Source organism: Caretta caretta, chromosome 3 (assembly GCF_965140235.1).
Source record: "Caretta caretta isolate rCarCar2 chromosome 3, rCarCar1.hap1, whole genome shotgun sequence".
In the NCBI taxonomy this organism is placed as follows: domain Eukaryota; kingdom Metazoa; phylum Chordata; order Testudines; family Cheloniidae; genus Caretta; species Caretta caretta.
The window spans coordinates 31,062,259-31,082,965 of NC_134208.1; the positions used below are offsets into that span (position 1 = coordinate 31,062,259).

At 44.2% G+C, this 20,707-nt stretch overlaps 1 protein-coding gene across 2 annotated transcripts in view; it reads right to left on the reverse strand.

The window, feature by feature from the left end:
* Nucleotides 1–17,608, reverse strand: part of HPCAL1 (hippocalcin like 1) — a 109,248-nt gene extending 91,640 nt beyond the window's left edge. For both annotated transcript variants that reach the window (XM_048845511.2, XM_048845510.2), the window contains exon 1: nt 17,205–17,608. The gene's annotated coding sequence lies outside the window, so the exon portion shown is untranslated. The remainder of the gene's footprint in view (nt 1–17,204) is intronic.
* Between the last annotated feature and the right edge of the window lie 3,099 nt (nt 17,609–20,707).

A 20,707-nucleotide genomic window follows, 5' to 3' on the forward strand; every position in this document is an offset into this window, starting at 1 on the left:
TTAAACTTGGAGAGTGGTCAGTTTAGATGAGCTATTACCAGCAGGAGAGTGAGTTTGTGTGTGTATGGGGGTGGGGGGGATGTGAGAAAACCTGGATTTATGCAGGAAATAGCCCGACTTGATTATGTAAAGAGTTGTCACTTTGGATGGGCTAGCACCAGCAGGAGAGTGAATTTGTGTGGGGGGGTGGAGGGTGAGAAAACCTGGATTTGTGCTGGAAATGGCCCACCTGTTGATCACTTTAGATAAGCTGTTACCAGCAGGACAGTGGGGTGGGAGGAGGTATTGTTTCATATTCTCTGTGTATATATAAAGTCTGCTGCAGTTTCCACGGTATGCATCTGATGAAGTGAGCTGTAGCTCACGAAAGCTCATGCTCAAATAAATTGGTTAGTCTCTAAGGTGCCACAAGTACTCCTTTTCTTTTTGCGAATACAGACTAACACGGCTGTTCCTCTGAAATCTGAGTCTTCCTAGTGTATTTATCTGCTCAGCTCCCTTGGGAGGTACTATTACCCCACTTTACAGACCTGGAACTGAGGCACAGAGACACCAAGTGACTTGCCCAAGATCACACAGGAAGTCTGTGGTGAAGCAAGCAACTGAATCCTGGTCTCGTTGAGTCCCAGGCTAATAGCCTAACCACTGGGTCATGTAAGAGCTATCCGGAAGATAGACAAAGCATGAGGGAAAACACCAATTCAGTGAGTTCCAGAACACCAATGATATTAGGCATTAGCTATGGAGATGGATCCAAGACATTCCTTACAGATTTTGGTGGTTAATTTGGAAGACCACTTACACCCGCTGAATAAATGGACGGATTCCCATGCTACTTTGTTTTCTCATGCTTTAGAATAGTCTGTGTTTTCAGTCAGAACACAGATGTGTCCATCAATGGCCAATTCCTCATCTTCAGTTTTTCTCCTTCTGTCATCTGCATACGAAGCATTCCATCATTAACCTTTGCAACATGAAGTGTGCCTCAGTATTACAGGCACCCGCTGTGACGGGTGAGATCACAGAAACCCCCTTGGCCACCAAATGTGCCAAGACTGCTACTTCCCCTGCTTTCCCTGACAGCTTGGGACTCCAGTACCCTGTCTTGCTGAGCCAGACATGCCAGTCTGCTCCAACACAGACCCAGGGTCTGAGCCACATGCCCCAAAGCTTCAGACTAACTGAAAGCAACTTAGGAAGTGTTCCTGTCTTTGACACTTAGATGCTCAACTCCCAATGGGGTCTAAACCTAAATAAATGCATTTTATCCTGTATAAAGCTTATACAGGATAAACTCATAAATTGTTCATCCTCTATAACACTGATAGAGAGATATGCACAGCTGTTTGCGCCCCCAGGTATTAATACATACTCTAGGTTAATAAGTAAAAAGTGATTTTATTAAATACAGAAAGTAGGATTCAAGTGGTTCCAAGTAGTTACAGACAGAAAATGAATTACCAAGCAAAATAAAATAAAACACACAAGTCTAAGTCTAGTACAGTAATAAAACTAAATACAGGTAAAAACCTCACCCTTAGAGGAATTCCAGTAAGCTTTCTTTTACAGATTAGTCTCCTTCTAGTCTGGGACCAGCAATCACTCACACCCCCTGTAGTTACTGTCCTTTGTTCCTTTCAGATAGCCTCTCCACCCCCAAGGATATCTCCGTAGCCAGCTGAAGACAAAATGGAGGGGTCTCCCATGGGCTTAAATAGACTCTCTTCTGGGTGGAGACCCCCTCCTCTCTCCTATGTAAAGTCCAGCTCCAAGATGGAGTTTCGGAATCACATGGGCAAGTCACATGTCCATGCATGACTCAGTTTTTTACAGGTAGCAGCCATGGGTCACATGCTACCTTGAACATCCTCAGGTAGACTTCTTATGTGGATTGGAGCATTCCAAGATCCATTGTCTCTGAAGTACTTCTTGACTGGGTATTTAATTTGCACACTCTTTTCTCAAGAAGCTGAACAAATGCTTTACAAAGGCTACTTAAAATTCAAGCCAGTACATAGCCAATATTCATAACTCTGAATACAAAAGTGACACATGCATACAACTAGGATTAACAGATTCAGTAGATCATAACCTTTACAGAGATACGTTACATGGCATATGTAGCATAAAACAAACATTCTAGTTATGTCATATATACATTCATAAGCATATTTCCATAAAGTCTTATGGGGAGCATTGTCACACCCGCCACCTGCTTGCTAAGCAAAACTGATAGCATTTGAGAAGTTTAATCTGCAGCGGTGAAGCTGAACGCAGACAGGCTCATCTCCCTGCAAGTGGAAAGCTAGAGAAAGAAAGCATAATGCTAAATCACCAGCAAAAGCAATTTAAGAAAAAGAAAAAGATTTTGGCACTGTAAGGTGTCGCTCCAGTAAGCAAAACATGAAACAAGCCAGGGGCAGCAAACTACAAACTAGAAGATCCTGAAAATATGCTACTATATGCTATTCACTGGGCGCTTACACAAGCTCTCAAAACACAGCTTCCCCTTTTAGATCCTTCTCTACGTAAGGAAGTTGGGATCTTACTCCTCTGCCTTTTTTTTTTTTTTTAAATTGACAATGCCTAATGATTTAATGTGTTGTTGCACTTTTATATATTACTGCATGGGCAGAAGCCTCTTCCTTCATCCATTCCACAGACAGATACAGGATCTTATTAGTCAGACAGTATCTATTAGGTCATCTAATATACCACCTGCTCTTAAACTGGAATTTTAAAGAACTATTCCAAGATACATTGACATGGTACATTGTACCCGTGTGTGTTTTATGTCTGTTTTGTTTAGGATACAGAAATATTTTTTTATAGTTTATGTACATCTGACAAGCCTGAATCTAAATCGTGGATGACAACACTCAAGATGAATAGTTACTGTTCATCTCCAAACAGCCAGATTCACAGCATCATCAAAAGTCTGTTTATTTATTGGACATTTTTCCCTCAAGGGCTTAACAGACGCACTATAAAAACTGTCAGAAGTCTGTCTAGTGCAATGGAGCCTTGACTGACACTACCTTAATGCACTACCACAATACAAACAAAACAAAAATCAATTATCCTTGCCAAATTCACAAGAAAATAAAAATATGCAAGACTTCTACAGAAGGGCCTAATCTGGGCCAGATTCATTTTAGTGCATGCAGATGCAACTATTGACTTTAATGGAGTTTTGGCCCTCTTACAGCAAGGCTGAATTGCACTTTTATGTTATATTAGGTACTTGACTACTTCTTCCTAAATGGATGCTTTTTATAAATTGGTCAATAATTTCCCACTGAGGACAAATGCACTACGATGTCCCATTTTGCAGAAGCTTGCTGTCTAGGCATCTTCGGTGACCAATTTAGTTCCTATTGTATATATGAAACTTCCAGCCCATTTTACACAAGCAAGGACCTTGTAAACATCCAGCATGATCTTGGGTTCTATAGAAAACAACAGCAACAGATCATGTTAAGCTGCAGTACAAATTTAAGTAATTTAAACTATGGGTAAGACGACTTCCTCAGTACTACATCAGTAAAGAAGTGCTAAGCCAATATTCGTAGATAAGGCCAGGAGGGACCATTGTGACCATCTAGTGAGTCTGACCTCCTGTATAACACACACCACAGGACTTTCCTTAATTCATTCCTGATTGAACTAGAGCACATCTTTTAGATAAACTTGCAATTGTGATTTTAAAATAATTGCCAGTGATGGAGAAACCACACAACCCTCAGTAAGTTGTTCCGATTGTTAATTACCCTGTTAAAAATTTGCTGAGCTAACTTTATTTATCTACTGCCAAAAAAATGGTAATTTAGGTTATGTGATTAATCCCAACATTTAAGCAATAAGATCACATACTGTATGAAACCCACAAGACCCTGTTTACAAGAGAAAGAAAGAAGCATGGAAAGTCTAATTCTCCACTATGACTAAGCATATTAAATCTAATTTTGCAGGCCTTCAAGTGTCATCATGAGATAATAGTCATATGAAATTAATTTTTTTCCTTCCTGAACTGAAGAGGCGATTGACAAATGCCACATATTGTTTGGCCTGACTGGGCACAAACTATTGGGTTAGAGTAAAAAGAGAGAAAGGCGGTATGGGATGGAACAGTGCCAGTTATATTTACTGCATTTCCTCTTTTAATGCTAAACTCTTTCCAATAAGATTAACACAATTATATCATTACACGTTCATTGTTCAGGAAGTTTATCCTTCCCTTCCTCTTTTCAGCCTCTTTCTGTTGCGCTTCCCTGCTGCACAGGATGCTAGCAATTAAAGCTATACACTATGTGTTTGGACGCACTATAAAGGCTTTTTCTGAGAGGGCAGGGGTTGCATTAACTGCAGTACAATTCATCAAATACATCCACAGGAAAAAACAAGTCCTTTGTTAGACTGGAGTTAAGGTTGTAAATATGCATCAATAAACAAACATAATAGAACACTCAATAGTTTGAAGAGCTTGAACTTTTGACATATTACAAAAAAAGTGTAATATATGGGATTGCAGAGTTAAGTACATTGAAAAACCTTAACTTTGCCCTCATGCCCATGCTGCCCTATATATGGAGGGGCCATAAAAACAGCCCAGTGGATTTCCCAGCCATGGAATTTGCCACATAATTAGTCACTTGACACAGAATCGCATCTTAAAATAATAATAAAGAATTAGGATTCTAACGTTTATGGTTGCAGAGAAGATCTTGAAAATGGACGAGTACTTGATGTACTTGTGTCTGCCTGCTCTGAAACTGGAATTTTAAAGAAAAGTTTGCAATTGACTCTGCAATTTCATAACCATGGAAAATAAAGTTTTCCCCCCCAAGATGCCATGAATCTCAGCTTCTTAACTGTGGAATTTTGCTATTTCACAACAGCTCTCCCCTCTTGGGACCTGCCTGCAGCTGCCTCTTGCTTCCTGCACACCCCACAAGAAGTAATTCATTGGAGTACCATGCACACTCTTTGCATTGTTCCATGGAATCAGGCAGCAGGGATTTGGGGAACCACAGCTGGAGTCCAGTTTGCAGCCAGGGAACAGGGAGGAGCCAGATGTGCAAACTGGCGAGCTAAGCTGCCTGGAGAACAGCACTACTGGCGTGGGGAGCTAGGGAGATGAGACACTGAAGCTAGCTACAAGCTCCCAGTTCCTCAGCATAAATGGGGGTGAGGTGGAGAAAGAGGTTTGACTTGGGTGACTAGATAACAAGGCCTAACAAGCCAAGCTACCTAGGGAACAGCAAAAAAATGGTTATATATTGCATGCATAGTTTAAAAAAAATTAAGTTAAAAATAAAGATACATGAATTTTACATCATTGAGCATTTTCGGTGGGAAGCCACTCCTTTGTTTGTGCGGAGGCTTGGGAGGAATGGGAATGTGGGATATTTTGTGAAGAACAAACATTGTGGAATTTAGGAGTTCATGCCACAGAATGCTGTTCCATGATCCTGCAGAGCACGCACACGGGGTCCTGTTTACATGCACATTTAAGATTAAAGCAACTTCCCTCTCAATCTCTGTCTCTGAGATCACAGCGTAAGAGGTTGATAAAGGGCATCGGTGACTGATTTGGGGAGTCAAGACAGTCTGAACAGCTGTTGGGGGCAAGAGGGTCCAACAGCCCGGGATGAGGAAAGAATGAGTCTGAGGGAAGAAAGAGGATGTTGGGATTAGGCTGCTGCTCAGCCACCAGCCCTCTGACAAGCAGAAGTGGCATCGGCTGTACTTGCTCCTCTTCTGGCAGTTGCAACAGCTGTCCCTTCCCATCACCCCACTCCTCCCTGTGCAAGCTTCCTTCTCTGACTTATGGTCTGTGGGCAAGGCAAGGAACGAAGGGAGAGGAAACACCACTGGACCAGCTGGGGAAGGAGCAAGGATGCCTTCATCACTCTTATCTAGTAGAGTGCCAAGTGTGTGAAGTAGACTAATCTGACCCCTCTACAGAATTCCCACCTTTCTATTTAGGGCCCTTAACCTGTTGCCTCTCATATAAAGGTTGCCATCTGTCCAGGCTTTACTTGGAGGGTCTGGTTTTTGGCTTCTATGTCCGGGAGCCATTTAGGGGTGCCAGATGCCCAGTTTTCAACTAGAAAGTCCAGTCAAAAAGGGGACCTGGCTACCCTAAATGGCACCAAAACCAAAAGTCCAGTTACCACAGGGCTGGGCCAGGCACCGGGTCACGAACCCACATCAGTCCCTGCTCAGCAGGGGATGCCTCCTACCTTCAAGCAGGTTCCTTGAGATGATCAAGCAAGCGACGGGGTGGAACCTTGGGGGATCCGGTTACCAGCAATTAGAAAGGTGGCAACCCTATTCTCATACTGCAACACCACCTCCCCTGAAGCTCAAACACAGAGCCTGCTGTCTTGAACCGTAAGGGTACATCTACACCAGAGCCAGGTGTAAATTCCAGCTCGAGGAGACGCATCTGTGCTAGTTCAATGAGAGCTAAAAACAGAAGCACAGCCATGGCAGCACCAGCAGTGGGCAGGGCTAGTTGTCTTGAGTTAGATCCCAACTGAGACCCCCAGGTACATACTTTGAGCAGCTAGCCCCTCCTACCACTCATGCTGTCACAGCTATGCTTCTACTTTTAGCACGCTAGCTCGATCAGAGAAAGCACAGAGCTGGAATTTACACCTGCTGCTTGGTGTAGGCTTACTCTTAGATGCAGCAGTCATGGGGACAAAGAGTGGAAGGGGATAGAAGGAGGCTGCCTTAATCCTAGAAATTCTGTATCATGACATCCTATATGTTGCTGGAAGCATTGTTTTTCCTTGTACCATGGTCAATACAGCCTCTTGTCGTCTTTAACCTGGACGCACCGGTGCTTGCTGTCAACTATTTATCATTTAATATGTATATTATAACACCCAGAGGCCCCAATCAATATGGGGTTGGGGGCATTTTGCAGGGTATAGTACAAGCATACAGGAAAACATGGACCTTATAAGCTATGATGCCCTATCCTGCCAACACTTAAGCACATGCTTAATTTTAAGAACAAGAGTATTCCCACTATTTCAATTGGATTATCAAGTGTTTGCAAGATCAGGGTTTAAGTGGACAAACGGAATAGAGAAACCCATGAGTGAAATGCACAGCTATATGCCTTGTAATATTTTAAAAACCACCCTGGCTCACATTTTTGGGGCACTCACCTGGCTGGCTCCTAGTAGCTACCGCAATATTGATATTAAATAATCTGGGGCTTTCATACATGCACAGTAATATCTAGGAAGGAAGAAGAATTTTAAGTTTGCTCAGGAAATGCTATTCCTTTTATAGCCCTTATATGTATGGCAGGTAAGGGCTTCCGTTATTAATAGCCTCTCCCCATCACAAGACAGGAAGCTAGAACTGCAACTAGCTAATCTTAGAAGACCCAACAACAGACCAGGCACCAAGCAACTAAATACAAGCAAAAACAAAAATGGAAACAACGCTAAATCTCAGCCAAATCACCCAAACACAGAACAAAATAAATGGACCCCATAACAGGCTTTCAAGCTCCCCAGACTCAGGCTCTGGCATTCTACTATGGGTGAGCAAATTCCCATGCTAAGAAATCCTCAACTGAAGGTGTTATGCTGCTAGCCAGAGCGTTCAATCCTATGAATGAAAGTGATCTCAGTGATCTATAACCAGTCAGGATGAGAGATGGTCTCTCTGAGGATCAGCACCCAGATCATTCAGACTTCTAAAGATAATCGCTAGCACCATGAACTGTCCCCAGCTGTGCATCAGTGCAAAGGTCTGACTGAGTAGTGGGCACTTGTGTGATGAGCTCACAGCAGCCAGTCTCACTCAAAGTGAGAAAGTGCCTTCGGACCAACACAGGACCCACCTGGATGTTAAAAGGATAAATCTAAGCAGTACATGCCATACTCGCCCAGCCTGGAGGGAACACAGGCACAGATGAAAGTCATAAAGTCGACCAGTGAGGAACAGTTGCAGCCACTGCTGCTGGAGGGCAGGAAGAGCATGGATGCAATAAAACTCCCAGGAGACAAACCACTTTGACAAAAGGTGGATGTATATCCTCGGTGACTGGTGTAGGTGCTCCTTCAGCCTGCTCTTTTAGAGCATTCCCTTGACCAACAAGCATCATTTCTACCTTGCCAGGCCTGAGTCCCAGCCAATCTGCTTCCATGCAAACCCCCTCTCGCGGCTGCTCAGGGAGAAAGAGAAACTTGGGAATCAGTTTTCAGTGACAAAGGCAGAGCTTTGCAATGAAGTTCACTCTGTGAATAGCAATGAGTTGATTCTGCAATCTGATCTATGAAGGCAGACCCTTACTCCTAATGAACAGTCCCACTGAAGTCAACTGGGCTCCGCAGGAGCACAGGGGTTCTTCTGCCCATACAGATCAGACTGCAGAATCAGGGCCTCATTTAAGGAGAATATGCAGCATTGGGAAAGTAAAGTAAAGATTATATCCTAATGGAAAGGAGTCTAAATTATGTACTTTTCTTTAATATGCTAAGAACAGTTTGCTCTCATTTAGTGTATAGTCTGAGAGGAAAAACGTCCCTTAGTAATTAAGACTAATCTCTAAAAAAAGGCTGAAATTTACAACACTGTAACATAAACCAACATTCTCCAGAAGGAGCACTATTTTCTCACTCACAATGCATGTTTCAAAGATCAGATCTGAGTGCAGAAAACAAAGTTCTGTGAATTAGAAATCTTCTTGCGTCATAGTAAAGTCAACAGGTAGCTCTAAAGACTTGCTCCTATTCTCTTTCGGGCCCATCAACTCCGAATGAAACAGGATTAGACCCTAAGGCCTGGGCTACACTTGGGGGAGGGGGGGGGGTTTCCACATAGCTGAAGTCGAAGTATCTTAGTTCGAGTTACCTGGCCGTCCTCACGGCGGCGTGACAACTGGTGGTGGCTCCTGCCGAAGTGGAGTACAGGCGTCGATCCCCAATAGATCGATCACTACCTGCCGAGCCGGTGGGTAGCGAAGATGTACCCTAAGTCAGCAATGTTTTACACAGATTTGAAAAACACCAACCAGCCTAGGACTTGCCTTATCGAGAAGTTGTTTGACGCTGTGGTTAACAGGATTCTTCATGCTTGTGTTTCGAAGGGAGGTGGGGGAAAATCAGGTGAAACTCCTATAGTCTATTTAGTTTTTCAACATCCTAGGGAGAAAAAAAAACAAAAAACATCCCTAATCTCCTGCAAAAACAACAAAAATCCACCAACCAAGCACTTCAGTGGAAATCAATTTCCTAAAGGCAATCCAGACACTTTAAATTAAAAAAAAAACAACACACCTTAGGCATAATACTCCTCTCAACTGCATAAGTGTACCTCAGGCCTTAGAATCATAGAATATCAGGGTTGGAAGGGACCTCAGGAGGCCATCTAGTCCAACCACCTGCTCAAAGCAGGACCAATCTCCAACTAAAGCACCCCAGCCAGGACTTTGTCAAACCTGACCTTAAAAACTTCTAAGGAAGGAGTTTCTACCACCTCCCTAGGTAACCCATTCCAGTATTTCACCACCCTCCTAGTGAAAAAGTTTTTCCTAATATCCAATCGAAACTTCCCCCACTGCAACTTGAGACCATTACTCCTTGCTCTGTCATCTGCTACCACTGAGAACAGTCTAGAGTCATCCTTTTTGGAACCCCCTTTCAGGTAGTTGAATGCAGTTATCAAATCCCCCCTCATTCTTCTCTTCTGCAGACTAAACAATCCCAGTTCCCTCAGCCTCTCCTCATAAGTCATGTGCTCCAGCCCCCTAATCATTTTTGTTGCCCTTCGCTGGACTCTCTCCAATTTTTCCACATCCTTCTTGTAGTGTGGGGCCCAAAACTGGACACAGTACTCCAGATGAGGCCTCACCAATGTCGAATAGAGGGGAACGATCACGTCCCTCGATCTGCTGGCAATGGCCCTACTTATACAGCCCAAAATGCCATTGGCCTTCTTGTCAACAGCGTGCCCTTGTTGCCTCATATTCAGCTTCTCGTCTGCTGTAACCCCTAGGTCCTTTTCTGCAGAACTGCTGCCTAGCCATTCAGTCCCTAGTCTGTAGCCTTGTCTACACTAAAGGGGAAAAGTTGATTTAAGCTACATAATTTGAGTTATGAGAATAGCATAACTCAAATCGATGTAGCTTAGATCTACTTACTGCGGGGTCCACACTACGCTGTGTCAACGGGAGATGCTCTCCCGTCGACTCCCCTTCCTCTTCTCAATCTGGTGGATTATCGGAGTCGAATTCCGAGCAATCAGCGGTCGATTTAGCGGGTCTTCACTCGGCCCATTAAACTGACTCCCTGTGGATCGATTGCTGCAGTGTCGATCCCAGCTGTAGTGTAGACAAGCCCTTAATTGACTTCAGTGGAGTTACTCGCAATTTACACCTATGTAAGTCAAAGGAGAATTAGGCCTGGTCTACACTTAAAAGTTAGGTCAATATAGTTACACTGCTCAGGGGTGTAAGTGCCATAGCTATGCCCAGCTAATCCTGGGTCTACATGCAAACAGGTCAATAGAAGAATAGATATGCCACTATAACCCCTGCAGTGTGGATATCAGATCTCTTGGTGTCTGCAGAGAGATTTTAAGGTCCCATCAACGGAAAGCTGTGCTTTACTGGCCAGTGGCACCAATAAACGCATCCCACAAGGATGGGTAGGAAACATCAGCATCCTTAGCACTGGCATGTGTTAAAATGTTCACTTAAAAGGTTCTGACTGTATTACAGAGATTAATCACAAGGCAGCAATTTAGAAAATATCTGCATTTGAAACACTCATTTTATGTTACGTTGTTATGGTTATCCTTGGGGGGGGCGGGGGGGGAGGAGAGAGAAAAACTGGGTTCAATCCGAGTACTTTCTGTGCCATCTATTGCACAAAGATCATTAGTTTCTAAGAAAGCCCTTAGGGACATACAATAAGTGCAATAAATCCCAACCCAAAAGAGAAAAAAAACCACCAACCAATTGGTGTCTAATCACCAATTGCATTCTACTATCTATTAAACCTATTTCCATGCTTATCTCATTTCTCCTCCCCCTTCCTCTCCACCTTCTCGAATTCACACCAAAGTTCACTGCTGCTAAGGAATCCTCTCTCAGTGAAAAGACAAGTTTTTGCAATATAATCTAATACACATTACAGATATTGCTATTTTCCTTAATTAAAATATTAATAAATCACAATTGGACCCTTTTCTAAATTCTACAATAGTTTAATAATTAAGTAAGTGCTAGTGGTTATAAACCCACACATAAAAACCTACCAAACACTCAAGTTTCATAACTCATGCTCTAACCTTTTAAAAACAGATAATTTTGCCACACCATCAGATGACTTTTGTTCTAAGAAATGCAATGCAGTAAGTTTTGGGAAAGATTATTTACTGCTGAACACCCAATCAAAACAGGAGAAAGCAAGTGACGCCCTCCAAACCAGGATCAGACAATCGGCAGTACAACTACAAGCTTTCCTCCCCCTACACAATGGGCACAGAGCCAAGAGTAGAGGAATTCCATTCACAATACACTTTACAGAACTGAAAAAAATCTTGAAACTACAGAGCAACAAAGGCGTCCATTCTGTACCGATGTGCTCGTCTGCTCAGTGTTGAGGCGAATTAAAAACACGGAAAGGAAGGCTCATAATACACCCACACAGACTTGGCTTTGTGCCCCCAGAAGGCATTCTTTTTTCTCCCTGCCACCCACACCACTGCCAGTTCTATAATGACTTAGCACAAGACACTTGTCAACTTCCAGCCAACAAGATACATTTCCTTAACTCAAGCCTGACCTACAACATCAATCTCTGTCAAGAGTAATGTTTGTGTTTTCAATAAATTACAACAGCCTACAACTTAATCACTAGAACTAAACACACACACCAAGACATTCACAATAAAGTGTTCCTTGCTTTCTTTTCGGGTAGTAGATTGCATACACCCACATGCTTGTGTCTGGGAAAGTAAAACAAACACCTTTACAAGATGATCAGTACACTAGTTAATTTGTTACAACAGAAACATGGTCCAAAACAACAAAAATCAGTCTGACTTCTCAACCAACTTCATGACCTTTAGCCCTTAAAAATGGCAAATTGGTCAGGTCATCTCACACTGTCAAGCTCACTTCATACTTCTAATATTCAACCTCCCTCATAAAGTCTCCATATAAATGCACAATCTAAATGTTTTCTAACAACATTACGGGATACTTAAAAGGGACACCATCAATTTTAAAGTCTTCTTTCTGAAGATGTCCATATTACTATCACTGAAATATTAGAGAAAACTATTTTTTCCTGGTTTGTTTACTGCATGCCCATTCAGTTACGTGACTACACCAGGGCAGTCAGTCAATTTGCTCTGCTGTCTGTACGAATATGCTCCAACAGGGGCAAGAAAACCCTCTTTTTAAAAAATGCTTTTGTAAAACCTGCAGAGGGCCTTAAAGGCAAGTGTAGTAGCTCAGGCTACATTAAGGGCATGGCTACACTTGCAGATGTAGAGCGCTGTGAGTGAAACCAGCCTTCGCAGAGCGCAGTAGGGAAAGCACTGCAGTCTGTCCACATTGACAGCTGACAGCGCACTGGCGTGACCACATTTGCAGCAGCACTGGGAGCGCTGCATTATGGGCACCTATCCCAGCATGCAAGTGACTGCAACGTTCTTTTCAAATTGGGGTGGGGTGGAGTGTGACAGGGAGAGTGTTGTGTGTATGGGGGGGGGGGGAAGAGTGGGTTTTTGGGGTGCTAAGACTGTGTCAGCATGCTGTCTTGCAAGTTCAGACCCCTCTCCCCCCACCTCTCTCTCACTCACTCAAAGCAAACAGTAAATGTTTGCTTTTTCTAGGAGCTGATCAACAGCCCGCTTCCCCAACATGGAGCTTTGAAAGGGCATTTCCGCATTCCTGCAGCCAATTTCACAGCAATGACAAGAGTGGCCACTTGACTTAAGCGGATTATGGGACATTTCTGGAGGCTGATCAGAGTGCAGTAAAGCAAGCCCTCGTTCACACTGGCACTCCAGGAGGAGCGCAGCAAACGTTATTCCACTCGCTGAGGTGGAGTACCAGCAGCGCTGTAGCCATAGAGTCAGACCGCTCTACATGACTTGCCAGTGTGGGCAGGTAGTGAGCTGGTGTGCCCGGGGCTCCTTTATTGCGCTGTAACTCACAAGTGTACCCAAGCCCTTACTTCATGTTTCTGTGTTGACTAGTTTTCAAGTAGACTGCCTCTCTCAGGAAGTTTGATCTGTGTGTCTGAAATGTGTCTGATTCAGAGTGAAGCACACTTTGTCTAATGTGAACTAGTAATAAGAATTACTTGAACTACTTGGTTCCTGCTTGATCATGAAAGGATCAGACACAAAAAGGACAAGGAAGAGCTGTGTATATTGGGGGGATGGGGGGAGAGAGAGAGTAGCATTTGTGGTTTCTTCCATGTTTGTAATTCAGATGCTTTAAAAAAAAAACAACACATAGGTCTTACTAGTCACCTTATGAGTTATAAACAACACTTTTTAATAGCAATGGCATACCTCAGCCAGTGCACTCCAGGGGAATTACAGCACATTTCAGATTGTTAAAATCAATTCAGCCTCAAACTTGTACCTTATAGCATCACTGAAGTACTCAAGCACATACTTTTATTGTATATTTGAACCAACAAAATCTCCTGGTTAAAAAGTAATGGAATACTGAACTTCCAGAGACACACAAGATTTCCAGAAGAATCATTTCAGCATTTATTCTTTCAGCTGTAAATTCAGGAGGCAGGCAGATACTTGACTTCAATATTTTGTTTACGAATATACAGATACTTTGCTATTATACTGTGAAGCAGAAGACGACAACAGGCAGAAGACATATTGGCTGGGAGACAATGTGTTGGTTTATAGCGCTATCACACGACCACAAGCTTGTGAAAGCTTTTGTTCAGCAACAGACTGGCAAAGTGAAGATAAAATACGCTTATACATTTGTTCAACTTCAGAATGGCAGCACATTATTGTAGCAATTGGAATTTCAGACATTTTACGCTCATTAAGGTTAAAACTAACAGCTCTGCAATCTGAAATCCTACAGTGACAGAACCTATTGCATAGACACCCAATGCGGCATGTTACTTCATTAATACAGTCAACATGACTGGAGATAAGTTAAAATTACCTCTTGCCAACAGAAATTAACATGAGTTAAGCTCTGTTTCTTCTCTATGCAGCCCAACTTCAGTATATATTTTCTGATATAGACTGCAGTCAAGAGAAACTGATCCTAAATCAAAACATTTTGTTTAATACTAGAAACCGAGGGCTGAATACAGATTTAAAAACATTGGCTACTCTTGCAATCAGTGGAAGACAGACTGTTTTAGTTGTTGAATCTGACCTAAAGTCAGGTTTTAAGAAATGATCAACAGATACTTAGAAAGGCAACATCCCCAACATCAGCACATTCTGCACGCATGCACACATACATTGACGCATTAGAAATACAGCCTCTCATCGCTATAACATTAAGAAAAATCTACAACCCAGAAAGCTAAGCAGGATAACAATCTGCTTGAATTACTAGCATTTCTGCCCCACTCAAATCCAAACAATGGATTCATTGTCAGTTTTTTAGAACTGTTACCATTTCTAGCCAGTGGCCCATGTGTCCCCCCTGCAAAAACAAACAAACAAACAAAAAAAACCCGAAACTGTCATACCCCAACTTTAACATAATTTGGACCACAAAGTAATCTGTATTATTAATTCAGAACAATGGTACCCTGCAGTCTACCACAAGGAAAGAGCTGCTTGGATGATCAGAAGTTTCCACATGTTGCACTAGATTAGAGCAGGAGTTCTCAAACTTCATTGCACTGCAACCCCTTTCTAACAAAAAAAAGTTTACTATATGACCTGAGGAGGGGGGACCAAAGTTTGAGTCCACCCAAGCCCCACCAGCTTGGGGGGGGGGGAACCCAGGGCGCAGGAGCCAAAGTCGAAGGCCTTCATACCCAGGTGGGGGGCCTACAACCTGAGCCGGGCTACCCAGGCTGAAGCCCTCCAGCTTTGACTTTGGCCTCAGGTGGTGAGGCTCGGGCTTTCGCCCCAAGGTGATGAGGTTTGGGCTTTGCCTTCAGCCCCAGGCCCCAGCAAGTCTAACGCCACCTCTGGTAACCCCATTAGAAAGGGCTTACGACCCACTTCGGGATCCTGACCCAAAGTTTGAGAACTCCTGAATTAGAGGATATCTAACATTCAGTTGTTCACATGCACCAAGGAGCCTATTGTAAGAAAGAGAACATTCAGAAGTCACAGCAATGTGCTTGTGGTTCTACTCAGCATCAGATGGTCAAAGCTGTTCCCAAAGGAGAGTGGGCAGGGCATTTCAAAGTCATAGCAGATTAATTGTTCCCACAGCTTTACTTGCCAATGACAACAGGAAGCACCAAAGCAGTGTTGGCATGAGTATGCAAGACAGCTTTATCATAACAGTTTACTGAAACTCTCCATGGTCTTGCTGGAGCTGCATTTTAGCAATAGGAGGTTTTGAGGCAGAATTACAAGGAATGGCTCAGAGCCACTGGAAAATACCCTTAATATTAAGAGGAGGAAAACAAGTGTGCACATTCTCAGTCTCCATCCCCTTCTCTCCCTATTATAAGAAATATAGTCATAGAGTTTCTTTTTGCAGCTAGGTACATTATACTTATGATCTCATGACAAAGTTTACTTGTAAACATTCCTGGATGTGACAAAGTCCCCATTTTTAAAAAAAAAACCAAACATCTAGTGGTGACTAAACAGCACAATGAGCATATACAGTATTTGAAGACAAAAAGGTTCCATTTCAGACAACACTGCATTACATAACTTTCACTCAGGAAAGGGTTATTTGTACGGAAATTCATTGGTAAAAATGTAAGTGTGCCATTTTACATATAATTTCTTGTAAATCTCAACATTTCATAATAACCTCAAATACTCACTCTCTTTCTACAGATCATTAAGCAAATGACAACTCTAATGCTAATTTAAAATCGACAAAACCCTTTTCAGCAAAGAACCCACTAAAGTGTAAATAGGTAACTGTTCAGATCTAGGGTCTCTCTCACCAGCCAGCCTGGCTTTTGTTTTTCTGAGCGATCTCTTGAAGACACCAGTAAAGAACACAAAGATTTTCTGGAAGGACATTCTCTAGAGTATGGCGAGTAGGAAGTTCCGTTTTTAAATAGTTTGTTTAATCACAGTGTAATGCTTATGCATTTATAAGTCTGACTGGTAAAAGATTAACCACCATTACTGTGAGCCCTGGGGTCTCTGCTTAACTTTAATCATCATATTTTTCTGCTAAATTAGACAATCCACATGCACACCCACATACCCAGACACATACACAAATATATATATATATACACACACACGTGCATACCTGTAGTCAGGCAGAGAAAAAAGCAGCACATCTCATTTCACACCCCCACAATCAGAGTAGTGGGTTAACTGTGAAATCCAAGGAATTAAATAGTAAATCTGCACCATACAAACACGGCTGGAGAGGAGGAGAAGACCGTCGTAGTTAATAAGGAAGGGTTCCAGAAGGAAAGATTGATACATTTTGTTGAACTCACCACGAATCATGATCTACTAGACTTAACAAAATACCACAACATTGTTAGGAAGCTATTGGAAAGGCGGGTCTCCCTAACTGCTAAGGTCACAGACCAAAGGAGAAGGAGAGACTAAAAACTCTGCTGCCTGGAACCCTGGAGGAAATGAGAAAGGTCTGGGACGATCTCTAAAGACCCATCGTCCCCACCCACCCCACCTTGTATCGGCTTCCCCGGTGGGGGAACACGATCAAAAGATGCACGCACGCACCCCACTGACAGCTGGCACCGACTGCATCGAGCTGCGGGTTTTAAACCCGAACTTATTTGAAAATCGCCGGCCGTATGAAAGGGGAGCTCAGTTGCTGCAGAACCCTGCCTGCCTGCCGCTGGTTACATTTCCCCTATTCCCAAGGCTAGGAGAGGAGCCCATTACCTCACCCCCCAACCCGCCGGGGGAAGGGTAACGTGGGGGTAGAGGGGGTGGCTCACAGGGGGAGAAGAGAAAACAACGCATCAAACCGAAGGGGGGTCCCCCCAGCAGCGCGCCAAGGGGGCACAGGCGCCGCTCACCGCCCTTACCGGGTCCTGGGGCTGGGCTGGGCTCGCCGCGCTCCGGCTGCCGGGGTGGGACGCTCCCAGGCCGGACCCGCGCGAAGTGAAGCGCTCGCTGCGGCTCGGCGGCGGCCGCGGTCCCGGGAGCGGCGGCTCCGCTTCGGGCTGCGAAGAGAGAAAGGCGACGGGCAGCGGGGCGAGCGAGGAGCGAAAGAGGAAACGAGCCGCCGGCTCCGGGCAGCGGGGCGGGCGGGGAGGGAGGGAGGCAGCGGCAGCCGCCCTGGGACCCGCGGGGAGACCCAACTTGGCAGCGGAGGGAGGCTGGGCTGGGCTGGCCGGCGCGGCGCTCTCCGCGCGGTCACTGACACTGCCGCATGCGGCGCCCCGCGCTGCCGCGGCGCAAGCTCCGCGCTGGTCTCTGCCCCCGAGCCCCCCGCCAAGGCGCGACGGCCTATTGGCTCCGCGAGCGGACCAACTGCGGGCCGGGGGAGGGCGCCGGGCGCCGTCGGGCCCGCCCCTCTGTGCAAGGGAGCCGCGGGGGGCGCTGGCGGCCCGGGGGGTGGGCGGCGCCTCCTACAGCAGGAGCCGGTCGGTCTCTCCCCCCCCGCTGCTGTGCCTGGCAGGGCAGGAAGTAGCGAGAAGTCCGGGAAAGTGGCGCGCGCGGCGGGGTGGTGCGCGCACAGCTGCCCCCGGCCGCCACGCGCCCAGCCCTCTTCACACGCACTTACCCCCAGCCCTCTTTTCCTAGGCGTTCTGGGCTACCGGGGGGGGGGAAACCGAAACAAAGCCACGTGACCTATGCAGTCACTCAAAAAGAACCGGAGTACTTGTGGCACCTTAGAGACTAACCAATTTATTTGAGCATGAGCTTTCCTGAGCTACCGATGAAGTGAGCTGTAGCTCACGAAAGCTCATGCTCAAATAAGTTGGTTAGTCTCTAAGGTGCCACAAGTACTCCTTTTCTTTTTTCTTGATTATCATGCACATTGTAGGGAGAGTGGTCACTTTGGATGAGCTGTTACCAGCAGGATAGTGAGTTTGTGTGTGTGGTTTTTGGGAGGGGGGTGAGGGAACCTGGATTTGTGCAGGAAATGGCCCAACTTGATTATCATGTACATTGTGTAAAGAGTTGTCACTTTGGATGGGCTATCACCAGCAGGAGAGTGAATTTGTGTGGGGGGGGCGGAGGGTGAAAAAACCTGGATTTGTGCTGGAAATGGCCCAACTTGATGATCACTTTAGATAAGCTATTACCAGCAGGACAGTGGGGTGGGAGGAGGTATTGTTTCATATTCTCTGTGTGTATATAAAGTCTGCTGCAGTTTCCACGGTATGCATCCGATGAAGTGAGCTGTAGCTCACGAAAGCTCATGCTCAAATAAATTGGTTAGTCTCTAAGGTGCCACAAGTACTCCTTTTCTTTTTGCGAATACAGACTAACACGGCTGTTACTCTGAAACCTGTCAAAAAGAAACCCAAGTCTTACATTTCGGATCCTTCGGAGTAGTCACAAAGTGCTCACGCGCAGAAAATTATTTTGTCATTGTGACCGAGTTTGAATAAAGGACAAACGGGAGAAAGTCGTTAATGGCTCCCAGACAATGTGCAACAGAAAAGGACGCTAGGTTTCTGGAATAAGTCCTTGGTTATGAGTTATTTCCTCAGCTCTAGCCTCTGTCTTCTCTGTGACATATGAGCATGGGGGCTTTGTTTTCACTGTGCACATGTTACTAGGACACTTGAATCCTGCATCAGATCAATAGGTAAGCATAGCTATTCCCATTGTATGCACTTAAGTGCCAGTCTGAGCATCCTATTACAAGATCTTATTGTCCTATTAAAGTATCTGCATTTGGAAAATTGGACCTATTGGGTGTATTTTGCCTACTTCAACATTTTTTAAATGACATACCTGCATTAACTGCATCCTTAATACTCTCATATAATGGTGCAGTGTAATACACAAACCACAGTGCTTTAACTGCTTTTGTATCTCACCTTTATTTTGATTTTTCTCTTCTGCTTCATTTTATTTCTATAGTGGGAAGAGAGAAAAGTTGATACTAAATTAAACTCATCTGTCTCCTTCAAAGTATATATTGAATTTGATTAAGCATCAGACAACAGAAGTAGGTTCACAGTGTTAATGCAAAGTAAAATATTTGTATGTGAGAGATGCAGTGCGCAGTTATTTCTACTCCAGAAACATCTCCTGTAATTACCTGTACTTCAGTAACAGTATTAAGACTCCTGTTAATGAATGTGATAGTACTACCTGCCCTCCTATCTTTAGGAATGACTAACTCAGGATAGTAAAGGGATACGTACCTTTTAAATGACTCACTTCACATTAGAGCCATTTGCCTGCCACTGGTGAGCTTTTAGTAGCACCAAGCTTGGCTGTAATTTAGCAGGGTGTTCATACAAACTCTGGTTTTGATTAATGGCCTTAAACATTATGATTAAGCAATTGCTTTTAACAAAACCAGAAAAGAAAGAATGAAACTGATGGCCAGGATTAGTGTGTTCAGCCGTTTCCCATGTTTGCCTAATAAGCCCCATCACAGTTCTCGCAACTAATAGAGCTGGCTATTCATGTACTGACTGAGGGGGTCAGTCGGTAAGGGCCTCTTTGTAGATGGCTCATTGCCCTGCAGTTTTCAGTCCCAATGACTTCAGTGGAAGTACTTCGGAGAGCCAGGAAAGCAGGATTTGGCCCTTACTTGGTGCATTAGGAAAAAGCCCTATCAGTCTGATCCTGCTCCTCCCATAGTCAATGAGAATGGAAGCAACCCTTTGAACTTTAGAAAGAAGACTAAGGATTTACTATTTAATCTGATCTTGTAGTCTTTACTCAAACGGCACAATTGAGCACTATAGCAACAATACTGCAAATTATTCTGCAAAGGGAGGCTGCTAGTGGCAGGGAGTTTGTGATTCTGAGAGCATCCCTAGGCCAGGGGCTCCCTGGTATCTAGCAGAGAGTTTCTGTTGGCCTGACCAGCTCTGTGTACCCTAACTCCCTGTTGTTATATCTGTCTCTAAAAGGTGCCATGTAATAGGTCATTGGAAGACTATTAATTCAGTGATCATTATATTCTTGGGTGATGTATGTATGAGTCAATCCACAAAGGTTTATACGGATATACTGGAATTACGGCTAATGTGTTTAAACCAGACATGTCAAGGAGAGCTGATAACCAGTTTTTTTCCAGACAAAGGAATGTCGTTCTGTTGACCAAAGGCAATGAAAACCACATTTGTATGCCAGGCTAACAAAGCCATCAGAAGAGCAAGTGGGAGAAAAGTGATCACTTAATCTCAATGAGGAATGGAGACTGCACCCCCAGGAAGTCTTCCTGACTCTTGAAGCAGAGTTAATGAACTTTGTAGTCCAGTAAATCTTTGAAAAGAACCCCTAAGTGATCTTTCACCTAAGAAGAAAAGGAAAACCAGCACCTTGGCCTCTATGGGGATCCTGACTAAAAAGTAATCAGCCACAGCTGGAAAACAAAGATTGGTGAGGAAAC